Source organism: Hyaena hyaena, unplaced genomic scaffold (assembly GCF_003009895.1).
Source record: "Hyaena hyaena isolate Hyena2069 unplaced genomic scaffold, ASM300989v1 scaffold_445, whole genome shotgun sequence".
NCBI lineage: Eukaryota > Metazoa > Chordata > Mammalia > Carnivora > Hyaenidae > Hyaena > Hyaena hyaena.
In genome coordinates this window covers 1,453,510-1,475,661 of record NW_024081077.1, presented here as the reverse complement: position 1 = coordinate 1,475,661, position 22,152 = coordinate 1,453,510, and the positions used below count along the sequence as shown (strand labels likewise).

The 22,152-nt window shown below is 39.1% G+C and overlaps 1 protein-coding gene across 3 annotated transcripts in view; it reads left to right on the top strand.

The window, feature by feature from the left end:
• Positions 1-22,152, top strand: part of TMEM117 (transmembrane protein 117) — a 487,728-nt gene that overhangs the window by 18,368 nt on the left and 447,208 nt on the right. The gene's annotated exons all lie outside the window — the stretch shown is intronic.

Below are 22,152 nucleotides of genomic sequence, written 5' to 3'. Positions count from 1 at the left end.
CGAAATATTAAGGAGTTTGCTATTTTCTACGTACCTAGGTCTGTTTTAGTTTCGAATAGGAAGTTCTGAATAAAATGTTCTCAATACATCCAGAAATTTGAGAAGACAAATTCCATGATTTTTTTTTCTTTTAACAAAAAAGCAGCTTTGCATTAAATACCAAGTAACTCAACAACGTTCTGTCATTTCATGAATTTAATAAAGCTAAATACTTGTTTGTTTTCTATTGTTTTAGCTTTAAGTCCAGTCTGAAATTCTTTCCTTTGTGTTTAAGCTATGCATATGATTTTATCATTTCAAAATAGAAAAGATTCAGATGTCCCAGAAAGTGTGGGCAAGATAGTCATGGTGATACAGGAGCATCAAAAACATGAAGAAACAGACTTATAATCATATGCTTAGGAAGGAAAAGGATTGTTTTAATGTAATAGTATGAGTATGGTATGCTCTCTTTTGTGTTAATTGGAGGTCAGAATAGCTAATTAGTATAAATAACCTGATAGTTGATAATACATTAAGAAAATGGGTATTTATTACTTCTCACGGTGCTTGTCAATAGTTGATTATTATAAGTATTGTACTCTCAAATAGGACTTCATTTTGGAGGAATTACTTGAACAAATGCTGTAGACAGAGCTGAATTCTACGTAGAATATCATTTTAAGCTTTGTCTTCTCAAAGTACTGTATTGAATACTCATGGTAGTCATATTTAAATGTTTATTACCATCTTCATTTGGAACCAATGTATGCTGAGTGCCAGAATCTTCATTTTTCTTACACTTGAGTTTTTGAGTTGTGAATACATAATTCTTTTTTGTGGCGTAAAATAATTTTGGTCAGAAGTAACCACAGAATTCAAGTTAGAGAAAAATGTTATTCCAGTGCTTGTGAAAAATAATGAGAAAAGAAAAAAAAGCAAGGTTTTTTTGATAGGGACATTCAGAAAGGTAGGCTCATGAAGGATTGATATTTAGCATTAAAATAATCCCCAAGGAACACCCTCTTCACAGTTGAATTCGCTAAGATTTATTGAACTTGGTAGCCCTTTACAAAAACCTTATGCTGCCTTAATGTCCTTACAGAGCAGGGAAGGAAGTTGAGGCTGAAAACCCAGGGTGTCGGGCCATTTCCTCCTACCCCTGCTTATTAGGGGCCTTCATTAGTTTGCAGCCACAGTCATTGCACGTCCATTAACACTAAAAGGCAATCAGCTGCAGCTCTCTGTGTGCTAGGATCACCTGGCTGCTCTAGTTCTGGTAAGACAGAGGATGCAAACAGTGTAAAAGGATACCTTCAAGGACTTACTAAAACTAACTCAGGTAGAGCATTGTAATTAAGCAATTATTAACCAGGTACCTTTCTGGATACTTTTTACTGTGCTTGATAGGTGAATCATCAGAGGCCAAGGCACCCTTTCCTTACCGGCTCCAGCCATTGCTTCCTCTTCCTCTTCTTGTTTCCCATATATGGGAGGTAAAGGTAGAACTTTTTCATGGAAGCGACATCTAATGGAATTGCAACACGCAGACCCATGCACAGGGTGCTGAGAGAAACCACTTCACTGATGAATGAAATAGTAGTAGCCAGCGTGGAACTTGATGGCTGGTTAAACTCTGGGAACAATGGGAGTGAAGAGTGATTGATCACTTGATTTATTTAAAACCACCTTGATAGAGGTTGATTATTGTTCAGATAATAAGGTCAACATTCCTAGGTGGGATCCCGAGAAGTATGATTTGAGAGGACACTGACAAGTAAAGGTTTTCCCTGCTTTGATTTCTTTTCTCTTTTATGAATTCCTAACACTGGATTATTTCTTGAAGATGCTTTCACTGGGTAAAGTATTATGATACTTGGGAGGTATGTTGAACTAACAAGGTTATTAATAATTAGCCTTCATTGGGAGAGCTAGGTCCAAAGGGTAAGTGTTGGTAGGTGTGAGAATGTTCTGATAAGGTATCTGTGCAGGATTCTGGAAGAAAGGGAAGATCATTGAAGAACTAGGGATTCACTGGGAGTCAGGCTGGAATAAGGACACAGAGCCTCTCCAAAGAAAAACTAGCTGTTTCCAGTAGTGGCCTTTAAGCTGTGTATTGGATTTTGAGTATCTGTGGTGCTCAAAGCAATTCTCTCTTGTTTGGATTTGTGTTTTTATCATGGCTGTGGCCCTGACTTACTGTTGATGGAAAAACAGAAATGCACAGGGTTGATTTGCCTGGCTCCAAGGTCACAGCAATAGCCAGCAGTAAAATTGGAACATAAACTGAAGCCTCCTGATTCCCAGATGGGCACCTTTTCAGGCATCCCAGATGGCAAACCGGCAGCAGGCGAGCCTCGTCCGCCTCAGGACTGGGTTGCGCTAGGCCGCTCCCTACGGCTCCGCTCCACTTTGTCTGTGTTCAGGGATTTTTTTTTTTTCTGGCACCATCTCCTGCCTGACCAGCCTTCTCTTCTGGATAAAGAAAGTCATTTTGTTGACCCTGCAAGCAGTTGTCCAGTTCCAGGACAAAGGCTGTCATTGTTGCTAACCCAGAAGATGTCGGCACAGGGCTGCCTGCCCTTGGAGCTCTCCGTGATCTCCTGTTCTGTGCTGGGCTATTCTTCTCCCCCGGATTCAAGAGGAATGTGATCGCACATCAAGATTTCCCCAGACTAGTCCATGCTTGTTAAGGTACTTTGCATTTCCTTGAGGACATGCCCACTGAAATGGATGGACGAGCTAAGGGTAGACGAGCAAATTCACACAGATATCTGAGGGAGCAAGTGTCAGTTGCCCAGGGAAGTTAGTATTTGCATTGTAAATTTTTAAACTTCATATTTTCCCGCTGCCTCAACATTCCTACCAACAGGCTCTGACCCCGCCCCGGTGACCAGGTACACCAGTGTGATATGGCTGGCCTCTGACACAAGCCCCCCCTTGCCCTCTGCCACTGTGACCTAGTGACATTCAGACGCACCCATGAAATCCTTTTGGACCTTCTGTTTGTGTACCCCTGACCCCAAATAAAGACACTTGCCCACTGTCCTTACTCTCTGGGCTCCCCACCTGCTTGGTTAAGCCAGCTCCCGGGGCCTCCATGTCTTTTTTCCCCCCATGTGGCCCCTTTGTGGCATGTGGTGACTCTCTTTAGGACTGAGGGTGATAAATGCTGTTTTCCTGTCCCTCTCATGTGGACCCTCTGTGGCCACACCTGCCTGTCTCATGAAAGAATACAAAGCAGTGTTTGTTGGCGCTTCATGACCTATCCCCTATCTCTTTTATGTTCTTCCCAATTTATTCCTGTTTGGACTGCTCCATTTTTTTAGTGTCATCACTGACAAACATTTGAGTACCCATCATTTGCAAGGGATGGCGCCAGTGCCACGAGACTCTTGTCTTTAGAGGTTTTGGTGAATGAAGGAGATCAGACACAGACATGTGAAAATACAGCTGTACCATGACTCTGATGGCAGCATATGCTAATTGCCTTGTAAGCAGGATGAGGAGTCTATTCCAAAGGGGGGGAAGAAGTCATTTCCAATAGAAACGGTCAAGTAAAACCTTAAAGGAGGACTTCATAGGGACTCTAGAATCTCAGGGTGAGTGGATTTGGTGAGAGCTTCCTTGGTATGTTTTCAGCCAGTCTCTGAGTACCTCTAATAATGATGAACCTACCATCCCCTAAGAAGTCTGGGTCTGATCACTGTTTCTGCAGTAATTCAAGGGCCTGAACCCGAGCCACGCCTTGCAGCTCCAGGAGAATTCCGTTGGAGGGAGGAGGGCATTCCAAGCTGGAGAAGTGTCAGACACACAGTTGTGGGGGAGGAAAAGGGCAGCTGGGTTTGTGGCAGAGTGGAGTGCGGCAGTTTCCCTGCGGTGGCAGAGGAGGCTGCAAGGGGAGGCGTCAGGGCAGATTGTGGAGGGTCTTGCATTTCAGTTTCAGGAGCTTAAAATGCATTCTGGAAACTGGCGGAAGCCATGGAGCATGTCCGTCTTTTTAAAATTTTAGATTACAAATGTAGCACAAGACTGTCGTGAACAAAACAAACCAACTACACACACCACCCCCAGATTAGATGAATGATGTCAGAGAGCTTAAAAGGTTTTGATCGCAAGAGGGCAGGATGATGGATGCAGGATGACCAGCTTTGAGAGGAGGGTGCCCCAGTTGCTTGGGTGTACCTGACCTTAAGAGATCGAGGCTCGGTTTAGAAGTGGCAAGGAGGATGGAGTGGAGGGGAAGGAAGGAAGCAGGGGTGTGAAGGAAGACCTGATAGTGCAAGCACACTCTTCTTTTTTTAAAATTAACGTCTTCATTTTGAGAACTCTGTTCCTAGGGCGGCTGGGCTCAGTTGTTGAGCATCTGATTCTTGATTTCGGCTCAGGACATGATGTCACGGTTTGTGGGATGGAGCCCTGTGTTGGGCTCTGGGCTGACAGAGCAAAGCCTCTTTGGGATTTTCTCTCTCTCTGCTGCTCTCTCACTCTCTCTCTCTTTCTTTTTTTCTCTCTCTCTCTCAGAAAAAAAAAAAAAAGAACTCTGTTCCCTGAGTCCATTCCCTTCATTTACTGAACACGGTGTATCCATTTATTTCTAAAATTAGAAATTTAAATTATCAATAAATGATCCTACCTTCTTTTCTAAGTTTGCTGAAAGAAATGAATGTATTATCCTGGTTATTTGTAACATTAGAAGAGACTTTAAGAAAAAGCAGATTTGGGACCACCTGGGTGTTTCAGTTGGTTAAGCATCTGCCTTTGGCTCAGTCATGATCTTATGGTTTGTGAGTTCAAGCCCCACATGGGACTCACTGCTGAGCCAGCTTCAGATCCCTCCCCCTTCTCTCTCTGCCTGCCCCCTCAAAATAAATAAATAAACTTAAAAAAAGCAACTTTATGTTTACAATTATGTATCTTAAGTTGTGAAGATACTGATGCCACTGAATTTCCTTTTTGAAGCTTAGTATTTGCTGCCTAAACTTGCTCACTATTTTGTATCATGCTCATTGATTTGTCTCACTTCACTTACAAAGTATTTCTATACCTCAGCACCTCAGTAATATAGGCCTTGGTTTTGTGTATTCAGTGAATACATATTGAGCATCTTTTTGAGCTCTGGGGATTCAGCATTGAACAAAACAGAGTCCCTGCCCTAACTGAGCTTGCATACTAGTGGAAATAGATGGACAATCAAGAACTAAGTTATTGTATACTATGTCAGAGGGCAATCCATGCTGTGGCAGTCAACAAAGCATGAGACGGAAGTTGTGGGAATCTCCTTGGATAAGGTGACATTTAAGCAAAGATTTGAAGGAGATGGGCAGCCAACAGGGCAGCCTTCTGGGGAAAAATGACCAAGAAGAGGATGAGGCAAGTATGGAAGCCCCAAGTCGGCAGTGTGTTTACAGTGTGTGAACTGGAAAGAAGCCATTGGCTGGAGCAGCGTGAACAGAAAGAGAGGGGTCATGCGGACGGGACGGGATAGCAAGCTTATAGGCATTTGGTTGGAAAGAGTCCTTTCTCCTTGAGTAAAGGGAAGCACTATTAAACAAATACTGTGTAACTTTAAGAATTTAGTATCTAGTATGGACAGACTGCATTTAAAGTTGGTGTTTTAGTGAAACCCTTGAGCCCTGCTTCCTAGTTTACTGTGAGATGATGCACAAATCGATGATTTTCAGTCTGGCAGTTCCTTTGACTCTTTGGAATGACCATTATGGTTCCTCTATGGGGGTGCTCACCCCATCTCCCTTCCTCTGGTGGGATATGGAAGTGAGGATGGTGGGTGAGCTATTTGATTATTTTAAAGAGTGTCTGTACCCTGTGCCTGTTCCTCTTCCCCACCAACGGTGCTAATTCTGTAAAAGTATTTTTAGCAGTGGGGGTGGGGAGATGGCCCTGGAGGCAGCAGCTGTGGGAGCCGCCCCAGTTGTTTGTTTCTAAAGTTCTGACTCGCAGATTACCTCGATAGGGTAAGAAAAGCATCTTTCTCTAGGGATGAGTAAATGTTCTGCCCATTGGAGTGGAGGAGGCTGATGGCCCTTCTCAGGTTTTCTCCTCATTACTCCTTCCATGAGTCTGTTAATTTAGCCACATGAAAAATATGACCATATTCTGGGTTGCTCTCCTGCTTCTATTTAGAGGCTAAACAGATTACTGGATTCCATCCCCTCCACCGAATTTTGTAAACACAAGCGCTTGACAATCCAAGCATTTAAATCAGGACAGAGAATTTACTTAACAGCTGAATTCTTGATGATAGAGCAAATTGAATATGAAAGAATATTTTTACTTTTCCTCACAAAACTCTCACCAGAGAGTGGAGGAAGAGCTTTACATAGGATACTCAAACAAGGGTAGATATTTTACCCCTAGATATACAAGAAAGGCTAATAAAATGGATGTTATGCATTTATTCAAGAGGTATTTCTGGAGCTCCTGTTCTGTGCGAGGCCCATTTCCAGGCATTGAAGATGCAACAGTGAACGATAATAATAATAATCATAGCAGTAACAAATGACTCAAGGTTCTTACTCTCTTAGGTTGTATCTTCTGGTAGGGGAAAGAAATACAGACCATTGCAGTCATTTACACAGTTTGTCAAGTGTTTGTCTCCTGCACCTCTGGAACACAGTGGGATTTCCTGGTCTTGTGATTCCTTCTGGCTGGTTAGGTGTGAGCAGGGCTGGTGTATGGCCTTTCTGAGCTGGAGCATTTCATTTGCACATGTAAGACTCTCCAGAGGTTTTGCTCTTTTCCTCAGCCATCAGCGGTGTTCCAGATACTTGCTACTCTGGTTGCCTGCTTCCCAGAGTAAAGGCAACATGGAGTAGGTTCTTTTCTTGGCCCTGAAGGAACCTGTAATTTTGGGAGAGAAATAGACCTTTGTTTGTTTGTTTATTTTTTAATGTTTTATTTATTTTATTTTATTTTATTTTATTTTTTTGAGAGAGAGACAGTGTGAGCAGGGGAGAGTCAGAGAGAGACACACACACACAGAATCTGAAACAGGCTCCAGGCACTGAGCTAGCTGTCAGCACAGAGCCTGACGCGGGGCTCGAACCCATGAACCGTGAGATCATGACCTGAGCCGAAGTCAGACACTTAACCGACTGAGCCACCCAGGCACCCTGATAAAATAGACCTTTGTTGTTTAAAGGCATTGAGATTTTTGGCGTTGTTTGTTATTGTGGCATAACCTAGCCTGGACTGAGAAAGAAATTTTAAAAAAAACCCACTTTAAAAAATGTTTATTTATTTATTTTGAGAGAGAGAGTGTGAGAGAGAGAGAGGAGGGAGGGAGGCAGGGAGGGAGGAATGGAGGGAGGGAGGGAGAAAATGTGCATGAGCACAAGCGGGGAAGGGGTAGAGAGAGAGAGAGGGAGAGAAAGAATCCCAAGCAGGCTTTGCACTGTTAGCCCAGAGCCCAGTGTGGGGCTTGATCTCACGTACCTTGAAATAATGGCCTGAGCTGAAATTAAGAGTATGACATTTAGCTGATTGAGCCACCCAGGCGCCCCACAAGACCCCACGCTTTAAAGGGGATAATTTCAGATAATGATATATTAAGAAACGGAAGCAGGGAACTGTGACAGAGAATGCCAGGCTGCAGCTTGGCGGCTCTGCTAAATATGTCAGATTAGCTCCTTTGGAGGGGATTCTATGGGAACTAAGAGTTGAACAATGAGAAGGAACTAGTCACGTGAAAATCAGGAAGATATGTACTGTAGAGCGAAAGAATAAGAAATGAAAACATTCAGGACACTTGAGAAACACCAAGAATGTTTGTGGAGCTTCTAAATAGGAAGAAGAAAGATGAGGTAGGAGTTAATGATGTAGGACTTAACAAGTCATCGTAAAGAAATTTTATTTTAAGAATAAAACATCCTAGGACTTTGAGCAGAGAAATTATATATGATTTAAGGCTTTTAAATTAAAAAAAAAAAATTATGTTTGAGAAAGAGAGTGTCCAAGCAGGGGAGGGGCAGAAAGAGAGGGGGACAGAGAATCCAAAGCAGGCTCCGTGCTGTAAAAGCCCGAAGTGGGGATTGAGATCATGACCTGAGCCAAAGTTGGATGCTCAACTGACTGAGGCACCCAGGTGCCCCTGACTTAGGTTTTTATAATGACTCTTGGGTCACTTGGGGAAAAAAATGGCTTTATGGGGAAAAGAGTGAAAGCAGGGAGACTACTCCTGACATAGTTGGGATATGGCTGTGTTAGTCCTTGTGAGAGGGTATGGCTATTTGATTCAGGATGGCAGCCATGGAAATGGAAAGAAGTGGATGGAATCAAGATGTATTGTGAAGGTTAATCTCACAGAATTGGAAGATGATTTGGATGTGAGTGATAAATGTAAGATTTGAGGACATGTGTGTGTGTGTGAGAGAGAGAGAGAGAGAGAGAGAGAGCGTGAGCACAACTGGGTGGGTTATATTGCTATTTAATAAAACACAGAGATTGGGTGAAGAAAAGATTTGTAAACAAAAAAATCAAGTTTTTATTTTGGACACAATGAGGTTGAAATGCCTATCTGTATACCTGTACTTATTCAATACAAGTTAGTTGTGTATGGGGTTCCAGTTCTAGTATTATGAAATAGCTTATGTCAGATTAATTTTCCTGTAGATAAAAATTATAACCTTTTACCCCCCCCCCCCCACATGAGACAACTGTTTGCAGGCTTTGGAGAAAGACCTAAGGAAAACAGAAACTGGCAGGGGGCGAGGGAGGAATTCAACCCTGTTAAAAGAGAACCATTCTGGTGAGATCCACGTGCACATAATCCTGAAGACACTCCCCAGCCCACGAAGCATGAGGACAGCAATAACTCCAGTAGAAAGCTACAGCTCTCTTGATTTGTGGACTCAGAAGATGGAGTTCATGGCTGGCAGAGCAGCTGGAAAGTAATGAGGGAAATCCTGGAAAGGACAGACCCACAGGGTAGAGAAACCCAAATTTTAGCTACAGACTCAGCTTAAACCCTTGACTAGCTGTCAGCTACATACTCTTAGGAAAAATTCAAGAAGCCCAGAAGAAACACTAGGTAGAAGGTTGAAAGAACTGAACAGAGACTTAATTGGCTCTCTACTGAAACCCCAGAAAGGCTGCCCTTTAGAAATAAAGATTATATCCTAGGGCTGTGGAATTTGTCTCAGGCTTGAGGACAAAACCAACATGGACCCATCTTAATCAAGTGTAAATTCAAGTTTACACAAGTTCAGAGTGATTAGCAAATAAAATTTCAGAGCTTGGTAGAACAACCACAAAATAAAACTTTTCAGAGGAAGATTACAGAATACAGAGTCTCTACAATGTATCATCCATAATGGCCAGTTTAAAATACTACATTTGCAAAAAACCCACAACAGTAACAAAATAAACAAACAAAAAGTCAGGACAATATGACCCATAAACTCCCAAAAAAGTAAGTTATTAGAAATGTACACCTTGATGATCCAGAAGTCAGTTAGCAGACAAGAACTTTAAAGCAATGTTTACATATTGCTCATGGGCAAGTAAGGTAATACATAGAAAACCCAAAGTAGTTTCATAGTCAAACTACTGAAAATCAAAATAAAGAGGTGATCTTGAAGGCAACTAGAGAATAAAGTCATATTTTGTATAGGGAGAATGATGATATGAATGATGGCTAACTTCTTATTATAAGCAATGGAAGCCAGATAGCATCTTTAAAGTACTGAAATAAAAATTTCAACCCAGAATTTTTTATTGAGACAACATCTATTTTCAAAATGAAGGCAAACTAAAGACATTTTTTCAGACAAATAAGACCTTTATCTACAGTAGATCTGTGCCAAAGGAAATGTTCTTTATCTGGATTGCAGTGAAACCATAGAGATACTCAGATCCACAGGAAGGAATGAAGAGCACTAAGTCATAAATATGGGGATAAATTGAAAGACCCCTTTTTCTTTTAATTTATTTAAAAGACAACTGAATGTTAAATGGAAAAATTATAGTATTATCTTGTGGGCCTTTCCAACATACAATGTATAAAATATATCACAACAGTAACACAAAGGATGGAGGTGAGTGGAATTTGACTGTTGCAAGATCTTTGTATGTTATACTAAGTGGCACAATATTAATCTTAAACCGTGATAAATTAAGGAGGCATGTTGCAGTCTTGGGGACAATCACTGAAAAATAATACAAAGAGGATAGATGATAAATGTAAGTAGGAAGTAAGTTAGAGTACTAAAAAATATACTCTTATGCCAAAGGAGGAAGGAAAGCAGGAACAGAGTAATAGCATACAGATGGGACAAGGGTAAAACAAACAGCAGAGTGGTAGATCTAAACCCAAACATACCTATAATTAAATTGTATGCAAGAAACCTAAACATTCCAATTAAAAAAGGCAGAGATTGTCAAACCGAATTTTAAAAAGCTTGATCTAACATATACAGTTTATAAGAGATATACTTTACAGACATAGAACAACTGAAATTAACCAGATGGAATATGAATACATCTTATGAGCAGTAAGTATAAGAAAGCTGGTGTGAATATGTTAATCTCAGACAAAATAACCAAGGTGGGCATTTGAAAATGATGAAAGGGGTCAATTTGTCTGGAAGATATAACAAGTGTAAATACACATGTGCCTAACTAGAGGGGTTCAAAACATCTGAAGCTAAATCTAATAGAATTAAAGAGGGGGGAAAAACAAATCCACAATCATAGCTGCATCATTCATTGTTGATCCCTTAATTAATAGAACTAAATTAGAAAAGTTAATAAGGTTATAGGTGATTTTGAAACTATCAGCCACCTTGATTTGACATTAACAGGACATTCGTTAAACCAAAAACCCTAAGAATATACATTCTTTTCAAGTAAAACAGCATTCTCTAAGACAGACTAAGGTTTACCCTTCTATAAACAAAAGGAAGTATCAAGAATTCATTTATGTTTGAACCATACTTGAAAGTATACTTGGACTGTACTTGGCACATAAAAAAAAAGCCTAAGTGAATTTCAAAAGAGAAAATCGCATAGAATATGTTCTCTGACCACAAGAGATTAAATTAGAAATAAAAAATAGAGGTGCCAGGGTGGCTGGTTGGTTAAGCGTCTGACTTTGGCCTAGGTCATGATCTCATGGTTTGTGAGTTCGGGCCCCTCACTGGGCTTGCTGCTGCCAGTGCGGAACCCATTTCAGATCTTCTGTCTTCCTCTCTCTGCCCCTCCCCTCCTCGTGCTCTCTCTGTCTCTCTCTCTCTCTGTATTTCTCTCTCTCAAAAATAAAATAAACATTAAAAAAAGGAAATAAAAAATAACACGCACACACACACACATACACACACACAATCCCCAGTACTTGAAAATTTAAAAGCATACTTTAAATACCTATGGGTTTTTAAAGTATGGGTTGAAGAAAAATTTATGAGAGAAATTACAAAATATTTGTAATTGAATGATGGTGAAGATACAACCTGTCAAAATATATAGGATGTAGCAAATGCAGTGTTTCTTTCTTTTCTTTTTTTTACAGATAGTTTATTGTCAAATTGGTTTCCATATAACACCCAGTGCTCATCCCCACAAGTGCCCTCCTCCATGCCCATCTCCCCCCTCACCCCCACATCCATCAGTCCTCAGTTTGTTTCTCAGTATTCAAGAGTCTCTCATGGTTTGCCTCTCTCCCTTTCCCCCACCATTTCCACCCTTCTTCTCCCCCATGGTCCTCAGCTAAGTTCCTCCTAATCCTCCTATACGTGCAAACATATGGTATTTGTCCTTCTCTGCCTGACTTATTTCGCTCAGCATAACACCCTCAAGGTCCATCCATGTTGCTACACATGGCCTGATTTCATTTTTTCTCATTGCCATGTAGTATTCCATGGTATAGATAAACCACATCTTCTTGATCCATTCGTCCGTTGATGGACACTAAGGCTCTTTCCACGTTTTAGCTATTGTTGAGAGTGCTACTATGAACATTGGGGTACACGTGCTCCTGTGCATCAGCATTTCTGTATCCCTTGGGTGAATTCCTAGCAGTGCTATTGCTGGGTCATAGGGGAGTTCTATTGTTAGTTTCCTGAGGAACCTCCACACTGTTTTCCATAGGGGCTGCACCAGTTTACATCCCCACCAACAGTGTAGGAGGGTGCCTGTTCTCCACATCCTTGCCAGCATCTAGAGTTCTCGCAAATGCAGTGTTTCGAGGTAGATTTATATTTGAAACGCTTGTATTAGAAAAGAAAGGTTTTAAGTCATTGCTCTAAGTTCCCATCTTCAGGGGTTAGAAAAGGTAAGGCAAATTAAGCCAAAAGTAAGTAGAAAGAAGGGAATATAATGAAGAGCAGGAAAAAGAAAGAAAAAATAGAGAAAATTAACAATTCCAAAGACCAATTTTTAAAATGATCAATAAGACTGCAGATTACTACTAAGATTGATCAGAAAGCAAAGAGAGAAAACACAAAGTACCAATGTTAAGCATTCAAGTGGGAATATCACTACAGATCCTAAACAGGTAAAAAACATAGAGAGTGTCAGTGCATTTATGCTAATAAATCCCAAAAATCCCACAAAAGAGATAGACAAATTTCCTAACAGAGCATGTGTTGAATGCAATAGACATAAGAAGAAATAATCTGAATAGCTATATAGCTATATAAGAAATTGAATTTAGTATCAAAAACTTCTCTTTAAGGAAAATTTCCTGCTTAATTGGTTCCAGTTCTTGTGCTCTTGAGGACTTGTTAGGTGATATCCTTGAAGCAAGAAGAGAGAAACAAGGATTTATTTATTTAATAAATGTACTTTCTTATACTTGGCACTGGTCTAAGCCCTTTACAAATAACTTAGTTGTCAGACGTGTGTTGAAGGACATGGAGAGATGAAGAAAAATTTCAGGAATGGCCATTTCCTACAATATATGCAATATATTCAACAGAACTGATTGCTACTGGCTGTTTTCTGCCCACTAGTGACAAAAATTTGTGTGCAAACTGAAGCATGCTTTCAAATGTGGACTCTGATGGCACAGTCAGTGTTTTATCCTCATTTTCTCTTTGTATGCAGAATAGAAAACAGTTGAAACTGGAAATAGGAGGCCCAACTCGACTTTCTCCTCCTGATTCTTGCCTCATCATTTTCTGCCTTTCCACTTCCTTCTGTCTGTCCCCTTGCATCTCTGCATGTTAAACCTGATCTATTCTTCAAATTTTACTTCAGGTGTTATCCTGGGGTAACATGCCTTTGTATAAACCCTCATCATCTTGCATATTGAAGGGGTTTACTAAACATTTCTTGAATGGATGCCACGAATAGATGAATGACTCAAGGCAGATGTCTGTTGTTTTAGTTGAAATGAAGAAGTAACTCCCTTGTTCAGCTTCATCCTCACTGGTATCATGGTATCATGACTGTAAACGAATTCTGAATGTCTAGTTTGGCTGCCTGCACAATGGTAGTTAGTGTTTAATACAACAATGTAAGCTATTACTGAGCAATTTTGAGACACTTGAGAGTAGACTGACTTGTTATTGACTTGATTTGATAATTGATATATGCCAACAAGAAGTTAATGTTTCATAAAAGATTAATAGGAGATACTTTTTCCAAGCATTTATGAGGGGTCTTTCCCCCCACTCCCCACTGTGTTCAGAGTACAGTACTAGGCCCTGTTGGATATTTGACAATTCATCTAGGTATTCTTCTGATAGAAAGAAAAAAAAAACCCATCAGCTCATGAGCTTTCTGAGTCCTATCTTAATTCCTTTATTCCTTAGTCAACATATTTGTTAATTGCGAAATAAATAATAGTACTTAAGTGTTAATTGCTCATAGTTACTAACGAGAATAAGTGTGGCAGTCCCTGCATTTCCGGGAGTGAGTTGTGACTAAGGCATTTCAAATCTCCCTATCTTCAGAACTACCAGCTCATCATTTTCCATTTTTGGCTTATATCCTGTGATAATCAAGGATTGGCTTGGAAACGGTATTGGCATAGACCATCATTATGAGCACAAATACTATTCTAAAAATAATTGAAAAAAGTGTCTCAGCCTCTGACCATGGAAAACCTATGACTAAGACATTACAGCTATTTGGCCAGTGTGGAACTCAGTGACACAGCAGGTATTAAGAGGTAGAGAAATTATTTTTCTAACATACTTTCTCTTAGGCATCTAATTTGCTAACGTTAGTTCAGAATTCCAAATACTCTTCATCACAGAGCTTTTGTATGTGTGTTTTAGTGTTACCGAAGAATTAGCTTACTCAAAAATGGAAAATCATAAATCATTATATGACATGCTATATTGGAAGAGGTTGAGCATGATTCATTGATAATCTCTCAGTTGCAAAGGTTATTTAGAATCTTCCCATATTCTAGTTATGACATTTGAGATAATAATGTGCTTCCTGGGGCGCCTCGGTGGCTCAGTTGGCCAAGCATCCGACTCTTGATTTTGGCTCAGGTCATGATCTCCCAGTTGGTGAGATGGAGCCCCATGTCTCATCAGGTCCTGCGCTGGTGGCTTGGAGCCTTCTTGAGATTTTCTGTCTCCCCCCTCTATCTCTCTGCCCATCTCCTGCTCATGCACATACTCTTTCTCCCTCAAAATAAATAAACAATTAAAAAATGTGCTTCCTCACTCTGCCATGAAGTAGTATGTCTTGTTCCATGAAGCAAAGAAATGGTGTCACAAGATAAAATTTAGTCTTTTAATTTTTAATATCTTTAATAGCATTATACATTTCTTTAATAACCACAGATTACAGCCTACTTTTATTCTCTTGATTCTTTTCTGGCAAAGAAAAAAAAGAAAAGAAATGATGATACAAATGTGATATTTAACTACACTGGAAAATATCTTGAAATACAAGTTTATAAAGTCAGAGCTTAAACTGTAGGGGCCATAGCCAGAGAGGATGTAGGAAAACCAGTGGAAAATTACACAAAGATGTCACGGGAAAGAAAATTTGAAGAGGTGGGTGATCCACAGAGATGAATGTCTTAAGAAAGAAAGATGTTGCGAGCAGATAGTCATGGAATGTGGTGATAGTTACAATGACAGCAGTTTGTAACAAAAACTGGCTTCCATTTTGTCCTTTTTATGGAAGGATAATTCTTTATAGATTTGAACTCTCAAAATGTTATCCCACAGTTGAAAACTGAAAGAAAACCTTATTTTTCTTCTTTCTAATAAGCTTAGTACAGTAAAAGCATGCACATTTAAGAAGTGCTTGCAGCATAGGGATTATTTAAGAAGTTAATTATTCGAGAATCTAAGCAAAACCATTTAGCATATGAGAGTATATTTACATTTTACAAATATGTATGAAATTGTGTTAATTCTATAATATAAAGGAATCAAGCTCATCCAACATCTTCCCATGTTCACAGCTTTAATGAAGCTCTTACTTAATAATCATTTTTGATATTTGATATGATTATAATCATATTTAATACTGAATCTACTATTGTTTTTGCATGCCATGGATATTAGGCAAGATCTGAGGCTTATGCTGAGACAGGCAAACATTTTTTGTTAGCTCCTTAAAAAAGAAAAAAATCCGATTTAAAAATTTTTAAAGGTTTTTTTTCCTCAACTGTTTCTACCTATTTTTGGTGTACTTTTTTAGTTTTTATTTCTCTTCTTTTGTCATTTCTGTTTCATTCTGAGAGCTTATTCCTTGCCTTTTACAATATCAATTCTTAAGGTTTTACTGTTTCATTTTTGTTCCTTGCATTCAACTTTAAAGTTATAGGCATATATATGTTTTCTCTTTCCTTTCTTTGTATGTGTCCAACCATTTTTTACTCATTTATCATTACAGCCAGTGAGTTATAACTGGTTTTGTTAGAGCTCCTTTTAATCTGAGCTACAAAACGCAGTGTCTTTTCACTCACTATCCTCTGGTCTTCTATTTGGTCTTTCTTATTTCATGTCTCTATTTGATTCCTGTTTTCCTATCCTAGTTTTTTCCCCCCACTTTGGTAGTTGTTAGTATTTTTCTCTTTGGGCCAGTAAAGCTGAACTTTCTCAGTTCATGACTTTGTAGGAGGGAATGAAAATGGTGAGGGCAAGTGAACATCACAATACATATGAAGGAATTATGGAACTTTGTCTCTTCTCTTCATGGCCGAGAGGTCAAAAAGACTTAAAAACTGTATTGAGTCCTAGAAGATAGCCTCATTGAGTCTGTCTGTTTTCCTCAGTCTTTACTCCCCCTTTTTATTTTTAATCTAAACAGGTTCTTGGATAGTTGATTCTGCATTTTTTGGGGAATCAAATATTTATTTATAGTTGATTCTGCATTTTTTGGGGAATCAAATATTTATTTATATTTGATTCTGCATTCTTAATGTTCATTTTAATTTGACTTGTTCTTCAGTTTGAGTCCTTTGTTAGCACTTGGCATGCAGTAAATGGTCTGTTCATATCAGTGGAGTTGATTGGAACTACTATTTAATGTACTAGCTTCTTCACTATCTAAATATATGCCCAAATCTCTCATTTCTGGAAGGGTAATGGTGATATCAAATTGGACCCGGTGGGAGAGAGTGAAGCCAGGGTGACCAAATTCCCTCTGGGGATCCAGCTGGGAATTATGTTTTCTCACTAGTAAATAACATTTGATATTTGATAAGTTTTCACGTCTAGTTCTTCAAGTAATAGGAGATCCCCAAGGGAACTGAATCGGTTAATACAAATCGTTATTAATTCTTCTCAGTAAATAACAAGTTAGCCTCAGTAAATAACAAGTTAGCCTTAACCATTAGTAGATACAATTGCCCCAAATTATTTTATAAATGATGTGTTTTTAAAAAGCAAAATACAATAGTTTCTTACCAGCATTAGAGATATTAAAGGAAAAAAATAGCTTTTTCTCTCTTTTTTTTTTTCTAAAATATAGGCCAAGGGATTGAAAAGAATAGAGTGTGTGTGTATATGTGCATTCCTGTGCGCGTGTGCGCATCTGGCATGAACATGTGTGCGTATATATGTGGTATGATATATGGTATGTGTGTGTAAATGGAGTTAGAGTCTGGCAGGGCAAGAGGGTCCGTGAAAGAGGCTGTACCGAAGCTATCCTGAGAACTGGCGGCATGTTACAAACCCAGAAGCTGCATGTCTGCTACTATTCTGGGTGCTTAGAAATCTGGACCAAATTTAGGAGTTCTTTTGCGATAGTTGGAGATCTGCATCTGAGCTTTTCAGATATGTTGCTGTTTTATGCTTTCAATAGCTGAAGCAATTCAGCTTGGCTTATATGTGTCTCATCTGCATTCTAAAACTCATGCAGGATCATGTCCAATAAAGTTTCTTTCATAAATTCATTTCTCAATCTCATGATTAGTTTCTTTGCCCTTTTCCCTGTCTGTGACTTTGGCTGGATTGATCATCTAGCTGCTTAAAATTCAAAGGATCTAATTTGGGATGGGGCCTAGAACAAGAACATGTTGGGCTTGCTTTATTTATTGGTGAAATGAAGAAGGACAAATTATCACCCTATTACTGGCTTTGGCTAATAATGAGCAAGGGAAAAAAATCTGAGAGCTTTTTGCTATCCCTTTATGTTCTACTCTTTGCTCTTTCCCATTATATATTATTTTTTTCAGAATGATATGGGGCCACAGGCCCCATGCACTGCATAACTGGAAACCCCTGATTTACTCCAGTCCCATACAGAATAATCTGAACAGCTGAAGCATTAAATTTTTTTTTTAACATGTATTTATTTTTGAGAGACAGGTTGTGAGCAGGGGAAGAGCAGAGAGAGAGAGAGACAGAATCTGAAGCAGGCTCCAGGCTCTGAGCTGTCAGCACAGAGCCCAGCATGGGGCTCAAACTTGCAAACCATGAGATCATGACTGAGACAAAGTTGGACACATAACCGACTGAGTCACCCAGGCCCCCTACGAACAGCTGAAGTTTTTAGTCTGTTCAAACTTGAATCCTTTGTGAGGTCAGCTTTTCTTTTTCCTTATAAATGTGTATTCATTTTTGAGAGAGAGAGCATGAGTGGAGGAGAGGCTGAGAGACAGGGGGACAAAGATCCAAAGTGGGCTCTGCACTGACAGTGGCAAGCCCGATGTGGGGTTTGAACTCACAAACTGTGAGATCATGACCTGAGCTCTTCAGGTCTCTGATAGATTCATCCGTTGTTGCCTCCTACCGAAAGTGTGTCACCTCTTCTTTATCATGGCTGGCTTCAGCCAGGCATTGGGCTCTCAGCTCCTTCCCTTTGGAATTATTCTGTCACCTCTGGGATGGGTCAGGAATTTAGGCTGATCTTTAGGGTGTGGTTTTCAAGACTATGAGTTAGAAAACAGAGGATGGAGCAGACAAACTTGCTTCTTGCTGCCTGGAAGTATTGTCTATTATTTCCTCTCACATTCGATGGGTGAGAATACTGGAAACTTAATTGCCATCTGAATCTGAATCTTTTATCATTTATTTGCCCATAATCTTAGGCAATTTATAGAACTTTTACAGTACACGGGGCAGGATAGTATCTCAGGGGCTTGCTAGAAAGATTAAATTTATAATATTTTTGAGCCTTTGACCTGCCTTCTTCACCTTGTAAAGCCCCTCCTCTTATTCTGAGGCCACTATTCTCCTGCCCACTTACAGTAATTTTCATTAAGGGACAGCCTCTTTTAAACACTATGCTTAGCATTGTGCCTGAAATGTAGATACACAATAAATACCTATATTTATTTTGTTTGCTGAATAAATGTCAAACAAGCAAAAGTGAAGAAAATTATACTTACTCTTACTCTAGAGAAATAACTATTATTAGCATTTTGGCATATTCTTTTTCTCAATATTCTCCTCTTTGAAATTATCTTACAAAATTATTTAACAAACTCAATTAGGTAGTTTCTTATTAAGCAATGTTTTATAAAGCATCTTTTCTTGTCAATAAATATATATTTTCATAATTTTTAGTGCTTTATAAATGCTCAAATTTAGTGTATGCTTAGTATTCCACTAAGTATGTAAAAAATAATTTATTTAGGGGGTGTCTGGGTCATTGAGTCAGTTAAGCGCCCAACTTTGACTCAGGTCATGATCTCAGGGTGTGTAAGTTCGAGTCCTGCATCAGGCTCTGTGCTGACAGCTCAGAGCCTGGAGCCTGCTTCAGATTCTGTGCCTCCTTCTCTCTCTGCCCTCCCCTGCTCTCCCTCTCTCTCTCTCTCTCTCTCTCTCTCTCAAAAATAAACATACATTAAAAAAATAATTTTCTTGAATTTTCAGATGTTTCTTAATTTCCTCATTTATAAGAAGTTTCAAAGAACATATATGTACATACATTTAAAAAATATGTGTCAGTTTGCTTTATTGCTTTGTTAGTAAAAATTCCTAGAATTGGAATTTCTGAGTCAAAGAATATGCAAATTAAAAGTTTTTTTTTTTTAATGTTTTGCTTATTTCTTAGGAGAGAGAGAGAGACAGCATGAGCAGGGGAGGGTCAGAGAGAGAGGGAGTCACAGACTGAAACAGGCTCCAGGCTCTGAGCTGGCAGTCAGCACAGAGCCCGACGCGGGGCTCGAACCCACGAACCGCGAGATCATGACCTAAGCGAAAGTCGGACGCTTAACCGACTAAGCCACCCAGGCGCCCCGCAAATTAAAAGTTTCTAACATTTATTTATTTTTGAGAGACAGAGTCAGAGTGCGAGCGGGGAAGGGCCAGAGAGAGAGAGAGAGAGGGAGAAACAGAATCCTAAGCAGGCTCCAGGCTCTGAGCTGTCAGCACAGAGCCTGATGCGGGGCTCAAACCCACGAACTCTGAGATCATGACCTGAGCCACCCAAGTGCCTAGAAAGATATGCAAATTCTTGACTTGCTATTTATTGCCATTTTGTTTCATGAACTTTGATTTTCAACTTGGAGAAATATTCATTTCTTAAAAAGCAACTATGATCTTTGATCCATTAATTGGGAGAATCTAGTCTATAGAAATAACAGTGGTTATATAAACATATATATAAATATTTACGGGGCTTTCCTTGGAGTTCTGAACCCGATTCCAATGTTTGTGTGGGAGGTTTTTCCACACCAACAAGCTATTCTCTGGACACCAGCTGGGTGTCCTACCATTCAACTCAATTCTGATAATGTCTATCTCAATGCAGCATTAGGTTCCACAGGTTAAGGGTTCAGTCCTACAAGACTGCCTTCTCCCCCACCCACTTAGATGCCAATTGCAACCCCAAGTTATTACCTATAATTCTGACTGACTGGCAATAAATCAGAGGTTCTTATGATGTCCTCCTTAGGTTCAGTTAATTTGCTAGAGTGGCTCAAAGAACTCTCGGAAACATTTCATGAACTAGATTACTGGTTTATTATACAAGGATGCAACTCAAGAACAGCCAGAAGGAAGAGGTTCATAGCAACGCATGGAGAGATGGTGTTTCCCAACCTGGAAGCTCTTTGGATCTATCTTTTTTGATTTTTATGGAGCCACAATTGATCAAATCAGTGGCCATGGGTGATTGAACTCAACCTTCAGCCCCTCTGTCCTCCCCAGCTGCGGGGGGAGGGAGGCCAGTGAAGTGGGACTGAGAGTTCCAATCTGTAGTCACTTTGGTTGGCTCCCTGCCAACCAGATGCCATTCTTAGGTGGAATCCAAAATTTACCTTATTAATATAAGTAACGACACGTTTATTGTCACCCAAGTGTTGAACTTAGGAAATTCCAAGAGTTGTAGGAGCAATGTGCCAGAAATAGGGACAAAGACCACATATATATGTCTTATTATAAATTACAGTATCATAGGCTTGCAGCAGCAAATAGTTGAAATCAATGTGGATGATCAAAAATAATCAAAAGCTTGAATAAATGTGGATCATCTATGCTACATAATATTTGTCACCACTAAAACTATCTATGTCGACTATGTCGATGTTCATGATACTGTGTGAAAAGTACAAATTGCAGAGTAATGTGCATGGTAATGTAAAACCAAAAACCAAAAAATACACCTATATAATCACATTATGTTTTATATGTATTTTATTTGTTTGAACATAGAACTAGTTGTGAAACGATATATTCAGGTTTTTGAAACTGTATCTTAGGCACTGCATATGAAAATATCTTTGTATTATTTCACATGCTGCAGTGGAAAAGTTTTACCTTTTTTCCCCCAAAAAGTTTTACTTTTGAATTAAAAAGTTAGTAATAAAACTAAAGAAAAAAACCCCCATAACCCTTACAAACTGCACTAACTTTTCTGCAAACTGTTTTCCTAAACCAGAAAGCTTCCTGGAGTCCCCAGAGGAATTTCAGGGCTTTGAAGAGTGTGCCTTGAAGTCAGGCTGACTTTTATAGTTAACTTAATTGGGATATTATTTTACACAAGGTAACAGCTAAACTATTGGGATTTCTTCAGTTATTGATGTTCTCAGAGGTAATCATTCTCGGAAAGGCTGCTGCAAACATAGTCAGCTCATATCCTGACCTGGTTCGTGTCAACCACTTTTTCGGAAGAAGGAATACAGGTTGAAATGGCAAAAGTGTATCAATTTAGGAAATTGTTTTCAGAAATAATCTATAATTTTCAGTAGATGAAAGGAAGGAGCAAATTTTGTTGGCAGCTAAAAATATAGACTCAGGGTGGAAATAAGAGGGTATAGCTAAGTGTGTGCTCTTGGGAACCCACCAGATTTATGGAGATTTTGATCGAAATTTTGCATTTCTAATGGAGAGCATTGAGTATCAAAAGGGAAAAAACAACTTTGTATGTCTTATGCATTTTAAGGCCTGGTAACACTAGACAAAAATCATTTTAAAATGAGAAATTTTAGTAGTTTAGGAAACCAGAGTAAAATGACTACTTTATTTAGAAAAGTAAAATTTGTTATTGCTCATGGATTAGATCTTGATGGTTGAAAGCCCCCAACAGAGATGATGACACATTGATTTAAATATAATAGGTGATCAGTTTTTAAATGTGAACAGATGATATTTTGAATATATTGCAAAGACTTCCTGGTAATCTGTGCTTATACTTGATGAGTCAATAAATGAAATGTATTTGATTAAGTTGCATATGCTAATCATAAATGCTATTCATAATACCAATTTATAAATAAGTTTGTCAAACATTCAGGGGTCTGAACACTATAATGTTAATATTATTTTATTTTATTTATTTTTAAAATTTTTGATG